Source organism: Schistocerca serialis, chromosome 5 (genome assembly GCF_023864345.2).
Source record: "Schistocerca serialis cubense isolate TAMUIC-IGC-003099 chromosome 5, iqSchSeri2.2, whole genome shotgun sequence".
In the NCBI taxonomy this organism is placed as follows: domain Eukaryota; kingdom Metazoa; phylum Arthropoda; class Insecta; order Orthoptera; family Acrididae; genus Schistocerca; species Schistocerca serialis.
The window spans coordinates 516,162,190-516,179,050 of NC_064642.1; positions in this window are offsets into that span (position 1 = coordinate 516,162,190).

A 16,861-nucleotide genomic window follows, 5' to 3' on the forward strand; every position below is an offset into this window, starting at 1 on the left:
ACACCGCACAGCAATACTCCAGAAAAGGGCGGATAAGCATGGTGTAAGCAGTCTGTTGCATCTTCGAAGTGTTCTGCCAATGAATGGCAGTATTTGGTTTGCTCTACCCACAACATTATCCATGTGACTGTTCCAATTTAGGTTATTTATAACTGTAATGCCTAAGTATTTATTTGAATTTACACCCTTCAGATTTGTATGACTTATCGCGTAATCGAAATTTAGCGGATTTCTTTTAGTACTCATATGAATAAGTTCACATTTTTCTTTATTCAGGGTCAATTGCCACTTTTTGCACCATACATATATCTTATCTAAATCATTTACATGTCGTTTTCGTCATCTGATAACTTTAAGAGACGGTAAATGACAGCATCATCTGCAAAGACAGCTGCTCAGATTGTCTCCTATGTCGTTAATATAGATCAGGAATAATAGAGGGCCTATAACACTTCCTTGGGGAACGCCGGATATTACTTCAGTTTTACTCGATGACTTTCCGTCTATTACTACGAACTGTGTGACCTTTCTGACAAGAAATAACGAATCCAGTAGCACAACTGAGACGATATTCCATAGGCACGCAGTTTGGTTAGAAGACTATCTGTGAGGAACGATGTCGAAGGCCTTCTGAAAAACTAAAAATATGGAGTCAATTTGACATCCCCTGTCGATAGCACTCATTAATTACTTCATAAGTATAAAGAGGTAGTTGTGTTCCGCAAGAGCGATATTTTCTGAATCCATGCTGACTATGTGTCAGTAAATCGTTTTCTTTGAAGTACTTCATAATGTTCGAATACAGTATATGTTCCAAAACGCTACTGCAAATCGACGTTAGTGACGTGGGCCTGTAATTCAGCGGATTACTCCTATTTGCCTTTTTGGGTATTGGTGTAACTTGAGCAATTTTCCGATCTTTAGGTACGGATCTTTGTGTGAGCGAGCGGTTCTTCTGCCAATAAAGGCGTTTCGTTCTGTAAAGATGTAAATCACGTCTTGCTTATTCTTATATTGCTTCTTACTTGACTATGCTGTTACTGAGACTGACGGAAGAAGTCTTGTGGCTGCTTTTTTCCCAATTGTCTCTTTGCTTCTTGAACATAAATGTAAAAGGAGTAGGTATTTTAACAAAAGAATGCGGTTCACACCAACGTTTTGTACCTCGCCAATTTTCCTCGTATATTATATATATATTATATATTATATTATATTATTTATTATTTAAATTATATATTATTATATATTATATATTATTATATTATATATTAATTATATATTATTATATATTATATTATATATATTATATATATTATATTTGCGTCCGCTGTATTCCACCGCTATCAAGAGAAGACAAAAACGATATTGTACTGTCTGCGTTATTCCGAATTACAATGCGCGTGCAAAGGATCTTTGCATCGTAATTCGATGTAACAGAGGCGCGACAGTGTCGTATTACGCGCCGACACTGGACAAGAGACATTCAAGTAAAATTTCCAGCTTGTACGGGAGTATACATAATGGATGTACGACTACAGGTTGTATACACATGGCTGACTACATATGGAAGTTTGGGTGTGACCGTGACTTGTGCTCGAATCGCCTAATGATAAAGGGACCTCTCGCAATAAATGGGAAATTCGGGTTCGAGTCCGCGTGCGGCACGCTTTATACTGTCATAATTCCATTCTACAGCTGATGGTTGTCCATGTCATAATTCCATTCTACAGCTGATGGTTGTCCATTTTCGCAGTTGCGAATACACTTAATGTACTTCATAACGGCTGTAGTCGCCGCAGTACCTGTTCAGGAACTTTGCATAGTAATTCGGTATAACACAGGCACTGTAATATCGTATTTACCCGCCGACACCGGGCAAGCGGCTTTCAAGTAAAAACAGGGAACGGACTGAAGTATAATTAAGAACTGGGACAATGTAATGTAACAGTCAAGAAATAAAGCAATCAGAAGTTAAAGCAAATATCAACATAATAATGGTCATATTAATGGTGGACATAGGCGTGGATCTTACAAGAGGAGGCCGCCAATTGTGAAATTCAGATTCGATTCATACTGCGCATAATAAAAGCTCATGGCCAGAGGTGTAATGTGGCAAAGCACCAAGATGCACTTCTCAGCCGTTGTCGAGAAAATCGACAGTTAAAAGAAACCGTTGCGCTGAAATACTCTCTACGATTAATAGTTTTTTACAGCGTCGTGGCACAGCGGTAAGCGTTCGGGTTTGTAATCCGAAGGTCGCCGGATCGAATCTCGTACCATGCAACTTTTTTTTTTAGTATTTGTTTTTTGTAATTCAAATGTGTATATATGTACACACACACACACACACACACACACACACACACACACACACATATATATATATATATATATATATATATATATATATTTCCCGGCAATCAGTTGCAACAATTATGCACATGATAAGTTGTTGAAAGTCGTTTGTCGTGGAAAAACTGGCGACTTCGAACATCATTATCTTTCCGGCAAACAAAGTTATATTTCACAAACGTTATTAATTGTCTTCATAATGTTAACCACGTATAGTTAACGGAAGACGTAAAACGATATTCCGAAACGAATACGTATAGCGTAAGTCAAACGTTCGAATTAGAATAGAGACCCCACGAACACAAATTCGCTGTGGCAGGTATGAAATATAAATTCCGTTACTCGCTCGTTACACTTGAAGGACAGATGTTGAATGGGCCGAAACGAGCCGCCGCATAACAGCGTAGTTGCCTGCTAATTTCGAAAGAAGGTAGATGCAGTCCCTAGCGCAACTTATAACATCGTCGAAAATCAGTGCGGACGGGAGAGCTTTGGTACACCCTATTAAAAAAACGGAAAAATGGAGGCGGTACAATTGGAGAGCGATCCGCCTTCACCAACATGCATAAGCAATCCATTAATAGTTTACTTATATATATATATATATATATATATATATATATATATATATATATATATATTTGAGTTACAAAAACCTAATAATAAAAAAATGCATGGTGCGAGATTCAATCCGGCGACCTTCGGATTACGAACCCGAGCGCTTAACGCTGCGCCACGACGCCGTAGAAAACTATTAATCGTAGAGAGTATTTCACCGCAATGGTTTCTTTTAACTGTCGATTTTCTCGACAACGGCTGAGAAGTGCATCTTGGTGCTTTGCCACATTACACTTCTGGCCATGAGCTTTTATTATGCGCAGTATGAATCAAATCTGAATTTCACAATTGGCGGCCTCCCCTTGTTAGTCTCTGTGAATTTATTTTGCACGCTGAATGAAAGCAACAAAATTTCAACATTGTCAGTCTGTGTTGTGAAACTGAAAGGAGCTGTTGGAATGAGGACCTAGTCTATTAACCCTTAACGTCCCAGGTGCGTCTCACAGACCGTTGGCATTTATTGTTACACTGTTGCTAATGGATAGAGGTGGGGTAGCTGATTACAGCGTTGTCTACTTGTTCTTTCCGAAGCTGTCATAGTTTCCTTTGTCAGTGGCCACTTAACGTGACGTGAATCGATACTCTTACTGCTTCCTTCCTGCTAGCGGTCTCTGAGATCGCACCTGCGACTTCGGCGTTATGGATTCAGTAGCTCTACTTTTTGTCTACTGTTTGTGTTGCAGACCCTGACTTCGAGGATACTGTTTTAAAATGGTCTGAGGACAGTTCAGGAAGTGATGTTGGATCAGACAGTGACAACGAAATTGAAAGTGATTACAACTCAGAACCGAAACAATGTGAAAGCGAAGACGAATTTGGTTTGCCACCTGTAAATTCCCTGAATGACACACGTGATCAGAGTGAAGAGGACAAAAACGTTGAGATTAAATTACAGCTAAACATTCTGCTAGAAATGTATTTTGTAGTCAAAGCGTCTTCTCAAGCGATCTCGTGTTCGGCAGCAGATCATTCGTTTGCCGGCATTGCGAGCACCTGCTTAATTGGGTAATAATCCAGGTACTCTTGCCATCTGGAATTTGCTTATGACTGACGGTATTCTGAGTATCATACTGAAATGGAGTAATGTAAAAATAAAAAAATAAAAGCCTGAAAATGATCCAAATGTTTCGTATGAAGCTGATTTATGTGAACTAAAAACATTCTTCGGGTTACTAGTTTAGCTATTTTCAAATCCAGCAGAGAATATTACAAATCATTTCATGCCACAAATGGCACTGAACGTGATACACAATGAAGCGCCAAAGAAACTGGTATAGGCAGGCGTATTCAAATGCAGGGATATATAAACAGAAAGAATACGGCGCTGAGGTCGGCAACGCCTATATAAGACAACAAGTGTCTGGCGCAGTTGTTAGGACGGTTACTGCTGCTGCAATGGCAGGTTATCATGATTTAACTTAGTTTGAACGTGGTGTTATAGTCGGCGCACGATCGATGGGACGCAGCATCTCCGGGATAGCGATGAAGTGGGGATTTTCCCGTACGACCATTTCACAAGCTTACCGTGAATATCAGGAATCCGATAAAATATCAAAACTCTGACATCGCTGCAAGAATGGGACCAACGACGACTGAACAGATTCGTTCAACATGACAGAAGTGCAACCTTACCGCAATTTGCTGCAAAATTCAGTGCTGCGCCATCAACAAGTGTCAGCGTGCGAACCATTCAACGGAGCCGAAGGCCCACTCGTACACTCTTGATGACTGCATGACACAAAGCTTTACGCCTCTCCTTGGCCCGTCAACACCAACATTGGACTGTTGATGACTGGAAACATGTTGCTTGGTCGGACGAATCTCGTTTCAAATTGTATCGAGCGAATGGGCGTCTACGGGTATGGAGACAACCTCATGAATCCAAGTGTCGTGCATGTCATCAGGGAATTGCTCAAGCCGGTGGAGGTTCTGTAATGATGTGGGGAGTGTGCAGTTAAGTGATATGGAAACCCTGATACGTCTAGATACTACTCTGACAGTTGACACGTACGTGAGCATCCTGCCTGATTACCTACATCCATTCATGTCCATTGTGCATTCTGGAGGACTTGGACAGTTTAAGCAGGATAATGCGACACCCCAGACATCCATACTTGCTTCAGAGTGGCTCCAGAAACACTCCTCTGAGTTTAAACACTTCCGCTGGCCACCCGACTCCCCAGGGATGAACATTATTGGCCATATCTGGGATGCCTTGCAACGTGCTGTTCAGAAGAGAGTCACCCCCTCGTACTCTTACGGATTTAAGGACAGCCTTGCAGGATTCATGGTGTCAGTTCCCTCCAGAACTACTTCAGACAGTAGTCGAGTCCATGCCACGTTGTGTTGCGGCACTTCTGCGCGCTCGCATGGGCCCCACACAATATTAGGCAGGTGCACCAGTTTCTTTGGCTCTTCAGTGTACTTTCAGATACGTTATGTCCAAAAACCAGTTTAGTGTACATCTAACAAGTATGTATGTATTGAACTGGGGACCTAGAAACGACGGAGAGGCCTCGTCCCAACTGTAGCCCTCATTGGTTCACAACTCCACAACAGGCTACAGCAGTCCACTCACCCCACCGCCGCCCCCCCCCCCCCCGAACCCATGATCATTGTGCGGGTCGGTCCCCAGTCGACCCCCCCCCCCCCTTGGAAACGTCTCATACCAGACGACATAGTGTAACTGAGGCGGAATAAGGGGAACCAGCCCGCATTCGCCGAGGCAGATGGAAAACCAGGACCTCGACACTAATCCACCTGGCCGGCCGGAGTGGTCGAGCGGTTCTAGGCGCTACAATCTGGAACCGCGCGACCGCTACGGTCACAGGTTCGAATCCTGCCTCGGGAATGGATGTGTGTGATGTCCTTAGGTTAATTAGGTTTAAGTAGTTCTAAGTTCTAGGGGACTGATGACCTTAGAAGTTAAGTCCCATAGTGCTCAGAGCCATTTGAACCATTCGGTTCTCCAATGTACGCATTCGTGCGTGATCTAACTCTAGTTTTATTTGTGCCGAAAAAGAGTATGTTAGTAATTCTAATTTTGTCCATGCATCATGATGCCTGTAAAGATAATGATACAGGTAAACCAGAAATAATTTACACTATAATCACACTAAGGATAGTATTGATCCCTTAGATGAGAAGAGTACCAAGTATTAAACTGCACAACGTACCAAACGATGGCCAAAATCATTGTTTTTCTGCGTGTTGGACATAAGTGGGGATAATGTCTTTGTCCTTCACAACTTCGGGAAATACACTATTCAAATCAGCCGCTTTCATTTCTTGAAGAACCTTGCATACATGTTCGTGAGATTACAAATGGAAAAGCGAGTCAACAACTCCCACATATCTCGTGAACTGCGTGCAGCCATTCGATTCGTTTTGGATGTAGCAGAAACAAGAGCGTAAGTCGCCGCAGAACGACTGGAAACATGCAAAACATGCTCCCCCTGCGACCCAAAAAAGAAGAGGAAGAATTCTTTCTTACGTTTTCCATTGCTGCAAGAAGCCAACCTCTCTTAATTGCTTTACAAAAATTTGCAGAGCGTGCAAAAAGCACTTCTCGGTAGGAAAATAAAAACAAAAAGTACAAGTGTAATTTTTATTTTTTAAATTTCGTATGGGAGTCTCTTATGTTTTTATTATCAGATTATAATAAACTTCTACATCTACAACTACGTGATTACTCTGTTCTTCACAATAAAGTGCCTGGCAGAGGGCTCAATGAACCACCTTCATGCTATCTACCGTTCCACTTTCGAACGGAGCGCAGGAAAAACGAGCACTTGCAATGCTTCAAATGGCTCTGAGGACTATGGGACTCAACTTCTGAGGTGATCAGTCCCCTAGAACTTAGAACTACTTAAACCTAACTAACCTAGGGACATCACACACATCCATGCCTGAGGCAGGATTCGAACCTGCGACCGTAGCGGTCTCTGGGCTCCAGACTGTAGTGCCTAGAACCGCATGGCCACTCCGGCCGGCAAAACGAGCACTCAAATTTTTCTGTGCGAGCCCTGATTTCTCTTCTTTTATCGTGATGATCATTTCTCCCTATATAGGTGGGTGCCAACAGAATGTTTTCGCAATCGGAGGAGAAAACTGGTGACTGAAATTTTATGAGAAGATCGCGTCGAAACGAAAAACGTCTTTGCTTTATTTAATATTGCCACTCCAATTCACGTATCACGTCTTTGGCACTATCTCCCCTATTTCGCGATAATACAAAACGAGCAGCCATTCTTTGAAGTTTTTCGATGTCTTCCGTAAGTCCCACCTGATACAGATCCCATACAGCACAGCAGTACTCCAGAAAAGGGCGGATAAGCATGGTGTAAGCAGTCTGTTGCATCTTCGAAGTGTTCTGCCAATGAATGGCAGTATTTGGTTTGCTCTACCCACAACATTATCCATGTGACTGTTCCAATTTAGGTTATTTATAACCGTAATGCCTAAGTATTTAGTTGAATTTACAGCCTTCAGATTTGTGTGACTTATCACGTAATCGAAATTTAGCGGATTTCTTTTAGTACTCATATGAATAACTTCACACTTTTCTTTATTCAGGGTCAACTGCCACTTTTTGCACCATACAGATATCTTATCTATCTCATTTACAATTCGTTTTCGTCATCTGATGACTTTACGAGACGGTAAACGACTGCATCATCTACAAAAAACCTAGGCGGCTGCTCAGATTGTCTCCTGTGTCGTCAATATAGATGAGGAACAATGCCTATAACACTACGAACTGTGACCCTTCTGACAGGAAATCACGAATCCAGTCGCACAGCTGAGGCAATATTCCATAGGCACGCAGTTTGGTGCCTCTTTGGGTTTTCTGCCAGATTTCGGGACAGGACTTCGGTGTAGAAATGATTAAAGCATCTCTCATTGAAGTATGCGCTATATTTTGAACCTCTGCAAAATTTTGCCAGGCTTGGGGATTTTGCGTTCTTTTAAATTTGGCATGCTTTTCTCGCTGCTTCTGCAACAGTGATCTGACCCACTTTGTATACCATGGGGGATCAGTACCATCACTTATTAATTTATGTGGTATATATCTCCCAACTGCTGTCGATGCTATCTCTTTGAAATCATTCTACAACTTTTCTACGCTTATATGATCAGATCGGAAGGAGTGAAGACCCTCTCTTAAAAAGGCGTTAGAGCATTTTTATCATTTTTTTTAAATAGATATACTTTACGTTTCTTTTCGATGGTTGTAGGTGTCACGGTATTCAGCCTAGCAGCAAATGCCTTGTGGACGCTAAACCCTGCATTCGTCACGATACTCACTATTTGTCCAGGATTATTTGTTGCTAAGTGGTCAACTATGCTTTCGCAACCATTTACGCTTCGAGTGGGCTCATGAAATGATTGTTCAAAATAATTTTCTGAGAAAGCATTCAGTACAATTTCGGATGACGTTTTATGCCTGCCGCCGGCTTTAAATGTATAATTTTTCCAGCACACCGAGAGTAGATTGAAGTCACCACCGACTATAATTGTATGAGTGGGGTACCTCTTTGAAATGAGACTCAAGTTTTCTTTGAACTGTTCAGTAACTATATCTCTCGGTAAAACGATCCAATTAATAGTTTACTCCGATTGTCAAGTATAACCTCTACCCATACTGTTTCGAAGAAATTATCTACTTCAGTTTTACTACAAGGCAAACTACTTCTGACAGCAATAAATTCTCCACCAACAACCGTATTTAATCTATCCTTTCTGAACTCTGTCAGATCGTTTGAAAAAATTTCGGCAGAACTTATTTCCGGCTATAGCCAGCTTTACCTATAACTGTTTGGGCTTCAGTGCTTTCTATTAAGGGCTGGAGCTCTGGTTCTTTCCCAACACAGCTACGACAATTTACAACAATAACAGTGTAACAAAAGGTAAGATTCTGAGTGCAGAGTATTTGAGTTTTAATAGCTTTAACATTAACAGGTAATGTTACGTTCATTTTGTGCAGTTTTCTGCTTAAATGTGTCCTTTTTTTTGTAAAAATTAACTTTAAAATATAACTTTAAAATTTTGTGTGTGGTATTAATGCAACATTTTACATAAAAAGCTGAACTGTCTCACTAATACAGCTGAATGCAATTTTTGGCTCAAATGGCTCTGAGCACTGTGAAACACGCATACGTGATAAACGGTCTGCGCCATACACGTCTTTGAGTAAAAGATAGTTTTCAGTACCAGTTTTTCCAAGTTTAAGCGGAAACTTCATGACAGTTCATTGCTCTGTTATTACACTTTTCTTTTTTTCTGGCAAAACAAAATAACAGCTCTTACACAAACTAAGACCACTGCCACAATAATTTGTGCACAAACATCATTCACAGCTATTGGTGGCTCATCTTTGGCGCATGCTTATTTACTAAATGGCAGCACCAGTCCCATTATTTTATAGCTAAGCCTCCTATATATATTCCTTGTTTCGATTCAATAGGTTGTTATTTTTTTATGTCAGCACTGTCTGTTTAAAAGCTGGACAAGTTACAGAATGTAACAGTAACTATCTAGCAGTAGCAGAATCGGTACGTACATTTAATTATTTCAGTAGAAACTAAAAACATACCACAAAGACGCCGCGTAAACGAGCAGCCCGACTTTTGTAACGTTGTTAACGTGGTAGAGACAGCACCCGAGGCCCACGAGAACAAACCGCGGCCCGTGCGTCAGGAAGGTAGGTTGAGCCAGGCTGAGCTCGCGCGCTCAGCTCGGCAGTCCAGCTATCCTTCTACACCCGTTAATTCGTAACTAGGTGTGTAAGTATAAACGAGAATTGCATCTTCTATTGGAATCCGCTATTATGGAGTCTTACTGTTATCAGTTCTACAGTGATTGGAAGTCTGTAGGCCTACTTATAATTTGTTAAGACTGTTCTGGGGTACAATAAAATTAAAATAATGCCAAAATGATTGTCAGTCGCATGAGGCACCACCTCTTGTATGAAATAGGACTGTTAAGCGGAAGAGACTAAATGCTATAAACCAGCTGATATACCATTTATATCGAGTATTATTCTTAAATTTTGTTGTAGTACTGTTAATCAGTAAGACTTCATAATAAAAGATTACAGTAGAAGATGCAATTCTCGTTAGTACGTACACGCCCAACTGGGAGTTAACAGGTTTAGAAACCCATTTCGTCTGCTGAGCGAGCGAGCGAGTTCAGGTCTACCTTCGTGACGTACGCGCCGTGGCCTGTCCTTCTCGTGGGCCTCGGCTGCGTCTTAGTGACGTCACTACGGCAGCCAATAGCAGCACAGAACGCTTACTGTTCAACGGAATTTTCCTATCGAACTTGGCTACGGTATTCTATTGTATTTGTATTTTAACCGGGGACCTAGAAACGACGGAGAGGCTCCGTCCCCGCCGCAGCCGCAGTGGTCCACAACCCCGCGACGACGACCGCAGTCCACTTCACCCCTCCGCTCCCCCACACCGAACCCAGGGTTATTGTGCGTTTCGGCCCCCGGTAGACCCCCCCCCCCCACCCCCGGGAACGTCGCACACCAGACGAGTGTAACCCCCATGTTAGCGTGGTAGAGTAATGGTGGTGTACGCGTACGTGGAGAACTTGTTTGCGCAGAAATCGTCGACATAGTGTAACTGAGGCGGAATAAGGGGAACCAGCCCGCACTCGCCGAGGCAGATGGAAAACCGCCTAAAAACCATCCACATACTGGCCGGTTCACCGGACCTCGACACAAATCCGCCGGGCGGATTCGTGCCGGGGATCAGGCGCTCCTTCCCGCCCGGAAAACCGTGCGTTAGACCGCACGGCCAACCCGGCGGGCACTTGGCTACGGTACTGTGGGATCTCCAGGGTCTGCGAAAAGTTGTCGAAGCGAATATGCTGTCTGGGCAAAGGCTTCATATTATTGCTATTTTCTGCTGATTGAGGACTGAAGCGAGAGTGTTTGAGCTATAACGGTTCAAAGTATTTCATAGAATAATAACGTAATGGAGGACAGCTGCCACATCATTTCATCTGACATTTTACCGTTAGGAAACGCCTTAAATGAGAACTATTTGTTTTACCCTGACAAATGTACAGTTGATGCCAAACACAGCAGGACTATCTATAAAGTGGAGCTAGGGCCGAAATAGTTGCTTTGAACGTCCAGGTGAAAGAGCTAATGAACATATCTTTGAGGATATTTATGACAATCGTATTGAATGCAACCTCTTGTGAACGTGGTGTAGCACATTAAAGATGGTAAACAGCTTGTCGGTGAAAGCACACTGTCCAGTTCAACTTGTCTCACCCACTGCATACGACGCATTTGCTATAGACTTCGCTGAAACAATCCTAAGCGAGGAAATGCAAAGAAAAATTGTAATGAAGAACACTATTCCTGGAAAGTTTTAGTAATTTATGAGGAAAAAATAAAATTAGACCTTTATTAGGCCTGCGCATCACACTAAGACCAGTGTACTGTAGCTGCCATAAACAGGGGATGGAAAGCGCAGATTTGACAGTTCTGCCAAGAGCCAGCTCGGTACGGCTGTGTTCGTTATCAGATGTCCATTGAAAATTTAAGCGGAATAAGCCCATACAAAATAATTACATCGATCTGTTATAGGAGTGTTTTAGGACCCGCCCCACAGTATTAAAACAAAAATAATTGTTATTTTAAATTTTGTATTGTGAACCTTGACAACGAGTACACCAGATTGTACCGGTAACAGTCAAAAGCTTTGGTGGGCAACGTTGTAGCCAAGAAAAAGCAATGTGTCCTGTGGTTGAACTTGTTAACTTGTATAACTGAGATAGTTTTATTGGAAACGAAGTCAGCGTCGGGAAGTGCCCAGTTGAGGACCGCCGGAACAAAAACCGGTAAATACACATTTGCTGTTAATATAGAAAGTAACAAATAGTGATCTCTGAGTGGTTGCACAAGCTATGAAAAGAAGAAACACACCATGATGCAGTAACAGGTAACACTATTCAGAGTGTCCAATCGATTACCAGGTTTCTGTTTCTATTACCCAGATATTAAACGCAACGAAAGAGAGATATCTAGTTGTGATCCTTTCCTCTTTCTATTACCCAGATATTAAACGCAACAAAAGGGAGATATCTGGTTGTGATCCGACCGCTTGGAATTATCGTATCGTGCTCCGATCGCATTGGATATATCGGGTTTTGTGTAGGCAGCGTAGTTCGATACTATAGTACTGCGACTAAAGGAGTGTTTCGACACTAGTCATTTGCTCCCAGTCAAGTGAGGCAAACGTCCAGACAGTATTACGGCTCCGTCATACCTACACATAACACGTTGAGGTTGTGGTATTGTGGGGTGTAAAATGGATGAAGGACGCGTAGTCAAAGATATTAACATACGCGTGCGGCGACCCAGAAGACGAGAAAGGATAACAACAGCAGTGGAACGAACAAACCGAACCGGTATGTACGAGGACGTGGGCGGCAGAGGGGCTACGGAGGTTCGTTCAGCACTCTTGCATTACTTGGATTCGTTGTCATTGTTCCGGCAAGAATGTTGAGATTATTCTGTGATGGGTATGGGGGTCAAAACAAAAATTCGCACATCATACACAACATCATGTTTTGGCTTGTCAACAAATCACCTGCACAATTAGAGGAAATAAATTTGACATTTCCAGTAAGAGGCCATAGTTTTCTCCTGGTAGACCGTGTGTTCGGTCGAGTTGAGAAGCACCTTAAGACAACGCCGGTTATTACACAGATTGACGAACATCAAACAATATACAAGGAGCATGGTACTGTACGAACCTTAGGACAGGGCTATGTCTTACAAACTATTAAATCTCTTGGAAAATTCTACAAAAAGGTCCCTGGATTAAGAGACATAAAACGATGTAACTTCAAGAAATACATCGCCATACAGGGAAAAGGATAGAAAAGACAGGCAAAAACATTATTCCAGTTAAAATGCTACAGGAATTATAAGTATGAAACTGTTGCGGAAAGGAAGAGGTTCTGTATTTTAAAGGGCCACAGAAACCGTCCACAGACATTGGAGACTGTACATGTACGGCATAGTTTGAAAGTGGCCAAGAAACATGATTTGCGAGGTTTGCTGGTCAAGCAATTAGGGAGGGACTGGGTAATGCATGCTCGTTTCCAATGGTTCAAGAGCCTGCTTAATGACAGTGAAATCTACGAAGAAGATACAGTTGAAGGAACAGTATCCGCAGATGAGCAGTGTGATTGTTTGGAAGAAGAACTGACATTAATAATATAATAACTATATGGCCATAAAACCCGCCTTGTGGTCTCATTAGTGTATTCCTTGCTGGACTACTCTAGGGCAATCGGATCAAAGTCCGATGATTCCAAGCGGTTGGATCAAAACCAGACCTCTCCCTATGTTTTCACTGAATGCTCTGGGTGTTGCATAAACATCTATTGAAGGGACTATAATGTTCTACATCGTACTTTCTGCGCCTTCGTTTTGGTATTATACCACATTCAGCACTTGTGCAATCGCGGAGTTAAGCGTTGTTTCCCGAGCGTCAAATAAGTGCTTCCCGGGAGTTATCGGATTTTGATTCAGTTTCGTTTTTCAGTTGAGATAAACACTTGATGTCGCGTTGTGCCGACATTTATTTTGTGGTAGCATGTATTACCCCCGTATCTCCCCCCTGCAGCCCAAACACGCGAATACAGCAAAAGTGGATTTGTTGTTGTTGTTGTGGTCTCCAGTCCTGAGACTGGTTGACTGGTTTGATGCTGCTCTCCATGCTACTCTATCCTGTGCAAGCTTCTTCATCTCCCAGTACCTACTGCAACCTACATCCTTCCGAATCTGTTTAGTGTATTCATCTCTTGGTCTCCCTCTACGATTTTTACCCTCCACGCTGCCCTCCAATACTAAATTGGTGATCCCTTGATGCCTCAGAACATGTCCTACCAACCGATCCCTTCTTCTAGTCAAGTTGTGCCACAAACTTCTCTTCTCCCCAATCCTATTCAATACCTCCTCATTAGTTATGTGATCTACCCATCTAATCTTCAGCATTCTTCTGTAGCACCACATTTCGAAAGCTTCTATTCTCTTCTTGTCCAAACTAGTTATCGTCCATGTTTCACTTCCATACACAGCTACGCTCCATACAAATACTTTCAGAACCGACTTCCTGGCACTTAAATCTGTACTCGATGTTAACAAATTTCTCTTCTTCAGAAATGCTTTCCTTGCCATTGCCAGTCTGCATTTTATATCCTCTCTATTTCGACCATCATCAGTTATTTTGCTCCCCAAATAGCTAAACTCCTTTACTACTTCAAGTGTCTCATTTCCTAATCTAATTCCCTCAGCATCACCCGACTTAATTCGACTACATTCCATTATCCTCGTTTTGCTTTTGTTGATGTTCAGCTTATATCCTCCTTTCAAGACACTGTCCATTCCGTTCAACTGCTCTTCCAAGTCCTTTGCTGTTTCTGACAGAATTACAATGTCATCGGCGAACCTCAAAGTTTTTATTTCTTCTCCGTGGATTTTAATACCTACTCCAAATTTTTCTTTTGTTTCCTTCACTGCTTGCTCAACATACAGATTGAACAACATCGGGGATAGGATACAACCCTGTCTCACTCCCGGATTTATTGGATTTTATTCCAGCGCTCCTCAGTTATTTTTGTCAGAGGCAGAGATGGAGATGCCTCGTATGTAATGATCATTTTTATGTGATTGCAGTACTGTGTAAAATTGTTGGTTTATTTAGTAAGGTACTGTACATAACAAGATTAGGTTCGTATAAATTACTTTTGTACCAGTAATTAACCTTTACAAGAAATCATCCGATGTTTCTGGGAACACTCGTGAATACTTAACCTTCGTATTTGCTTTTCGACGAACGGTTGGTGTAACGCTTTTTTTAAAAAGGAAAAAAAAATCTTTTCCTTTTTAAAACTTGGCTACCATTCACATTCTGCAATATGAAATTTTTTGTGGCACACTAATTATTAAATGACATAGCCGATGCATTGTGATGTAACTTCCACCTACTTATTTTATAAAGACTTACACTGATTTATCATCACAAAAGCCCACCCAGGACTGACGTAGAAAGGCTACGACCACTGGTGGTTATATAATATAAACAATTACAAAATCTTTCTGTGTATTATTAGAACTGTCCATAATTAAACTTACAGTTGAAATTTATAGGTTTTCATGACACTGATTACAAAATTTATATTGACAAACTGTGGTAATAAGTTTAAATAGTCAGTAATTCCATATAATTACGTTTTCACATCGTAATGGAATGAAATGCTCTCTGTAAGCAATTTCATTGGTTTATTTGTTAACTGCATTCTAATTACAAGGTAACTTGCAGTGTTAACAAGTTTTCAGCATTATTTTGTTGCATATCTCACATACAGTTTTTGCTTTCTCCCCTGTGAAATAGATGTATTACAAAATCACTGTTTCTTTATGTTATGAAACTACTAAATATCTTCATGATATTATATTTGCATAATCACAATCAGATTAAGTTCCAAGCGGTGAATTACACCATAAAGGGTGTCCTTCATGTCGGTGACGTTGATACAAAACGTAGAAATGGAATGTACTTTACATGTTCAGCAAGTTAGGTAGAGTGTGTCTAAAATGAGTGCAGAAATCGAGAGCGCTGGTAGAGTGGGTCATATCAAGCATATTTCACATAGCAACCTATGTCCGCATCCCTTAGCGTTCGGTGCTAGGCGTCGTTGAATAGCGTTGAGCGCCGCCGGGAGGGTAGGCACACAACATGACATCCGAGGAGGGCAATGTTATCAATGGATTAGTGGCATCAAGGTAAGTGAGAAGTCAGGGTGAAATTTTATAACGTTTATTTGAAAACAGTTACAAAAAATTGCTCAATATTATGCCCGCCTGCTTGAATGCACGCCGTGCAACGAGACTGGAGTGACTGTTGCGCTCTTTCAAACATTCCTGGCAAAGTGGAGATTGCATTGGAGGCTGCCGTAATGCATGCTATGAGCTTTTCATTAGTCTCAATGGGTTGTTCCATAGACAACAGATTTCAAGTGGCTACAGAATAAAAATTCAATGGCCGTCAATCTGGGGGATCGTGCATGCCGTGCATGCATCCCACCACGCCTAGCCAGATCACACCAAAGGTTTCATCCAAATGCATTTGCCCTGCATGTGTGAAGTGCACAGGGGAACCATCCTGTTGGTACCACATTCGTTCTCGCACATTGAATGGAAAATGTTCCAAATTTGGCAGAGTTTCTCAAAGAAAAGATTAAGCATCTGTTTGCGTTCAGTCGTCAGGGGAACGTGAATGTGCTGACCAGATTTTCGCCTACCAAGCCAGTCCAAATGTTGACAGCGTAGCAGTCTTGGTGACCACAACCATGTGTGACATGTGGATTTTCCCCGTGCCCAAATGTGCTGAAGCTGGCTTTTGAACAAAGCTTCCCATGTAAAGGATGCCTCATCTGTAAAAAGTACACAGTTTGGAAAGACCGGTTGAATGGCACACGTTTGAAAAAAAACCAATGACAGAATTTAATCCGACGTATAAAATCATCTGGGTTAAGGACGTGAAACTTAAGCAAGCAGTAGAGGTGCAAATCATCCTCAGACACACACGTCAAATTGTGTAATGGCTTACATCCATTTGTTGTTTTGTAACATGCTGTGAGCTTGTTGAAGGTGTGTTTACCAGCAATGCTAACACCTCCTCTTCAAGCCCTGGTGTATGCACTGTGCATTGACAACCACATCCATCAGGCCTCTGCACTTGTAAGACAAAATGAATGCACCTGGTTTCAAAGTAGGCCTTAAATTCACATGTGCAGTTAAGAGAACATGCCATTGGGAAATGTACCTCAAGTGAACCTGTTTCTCAAAAAAAAA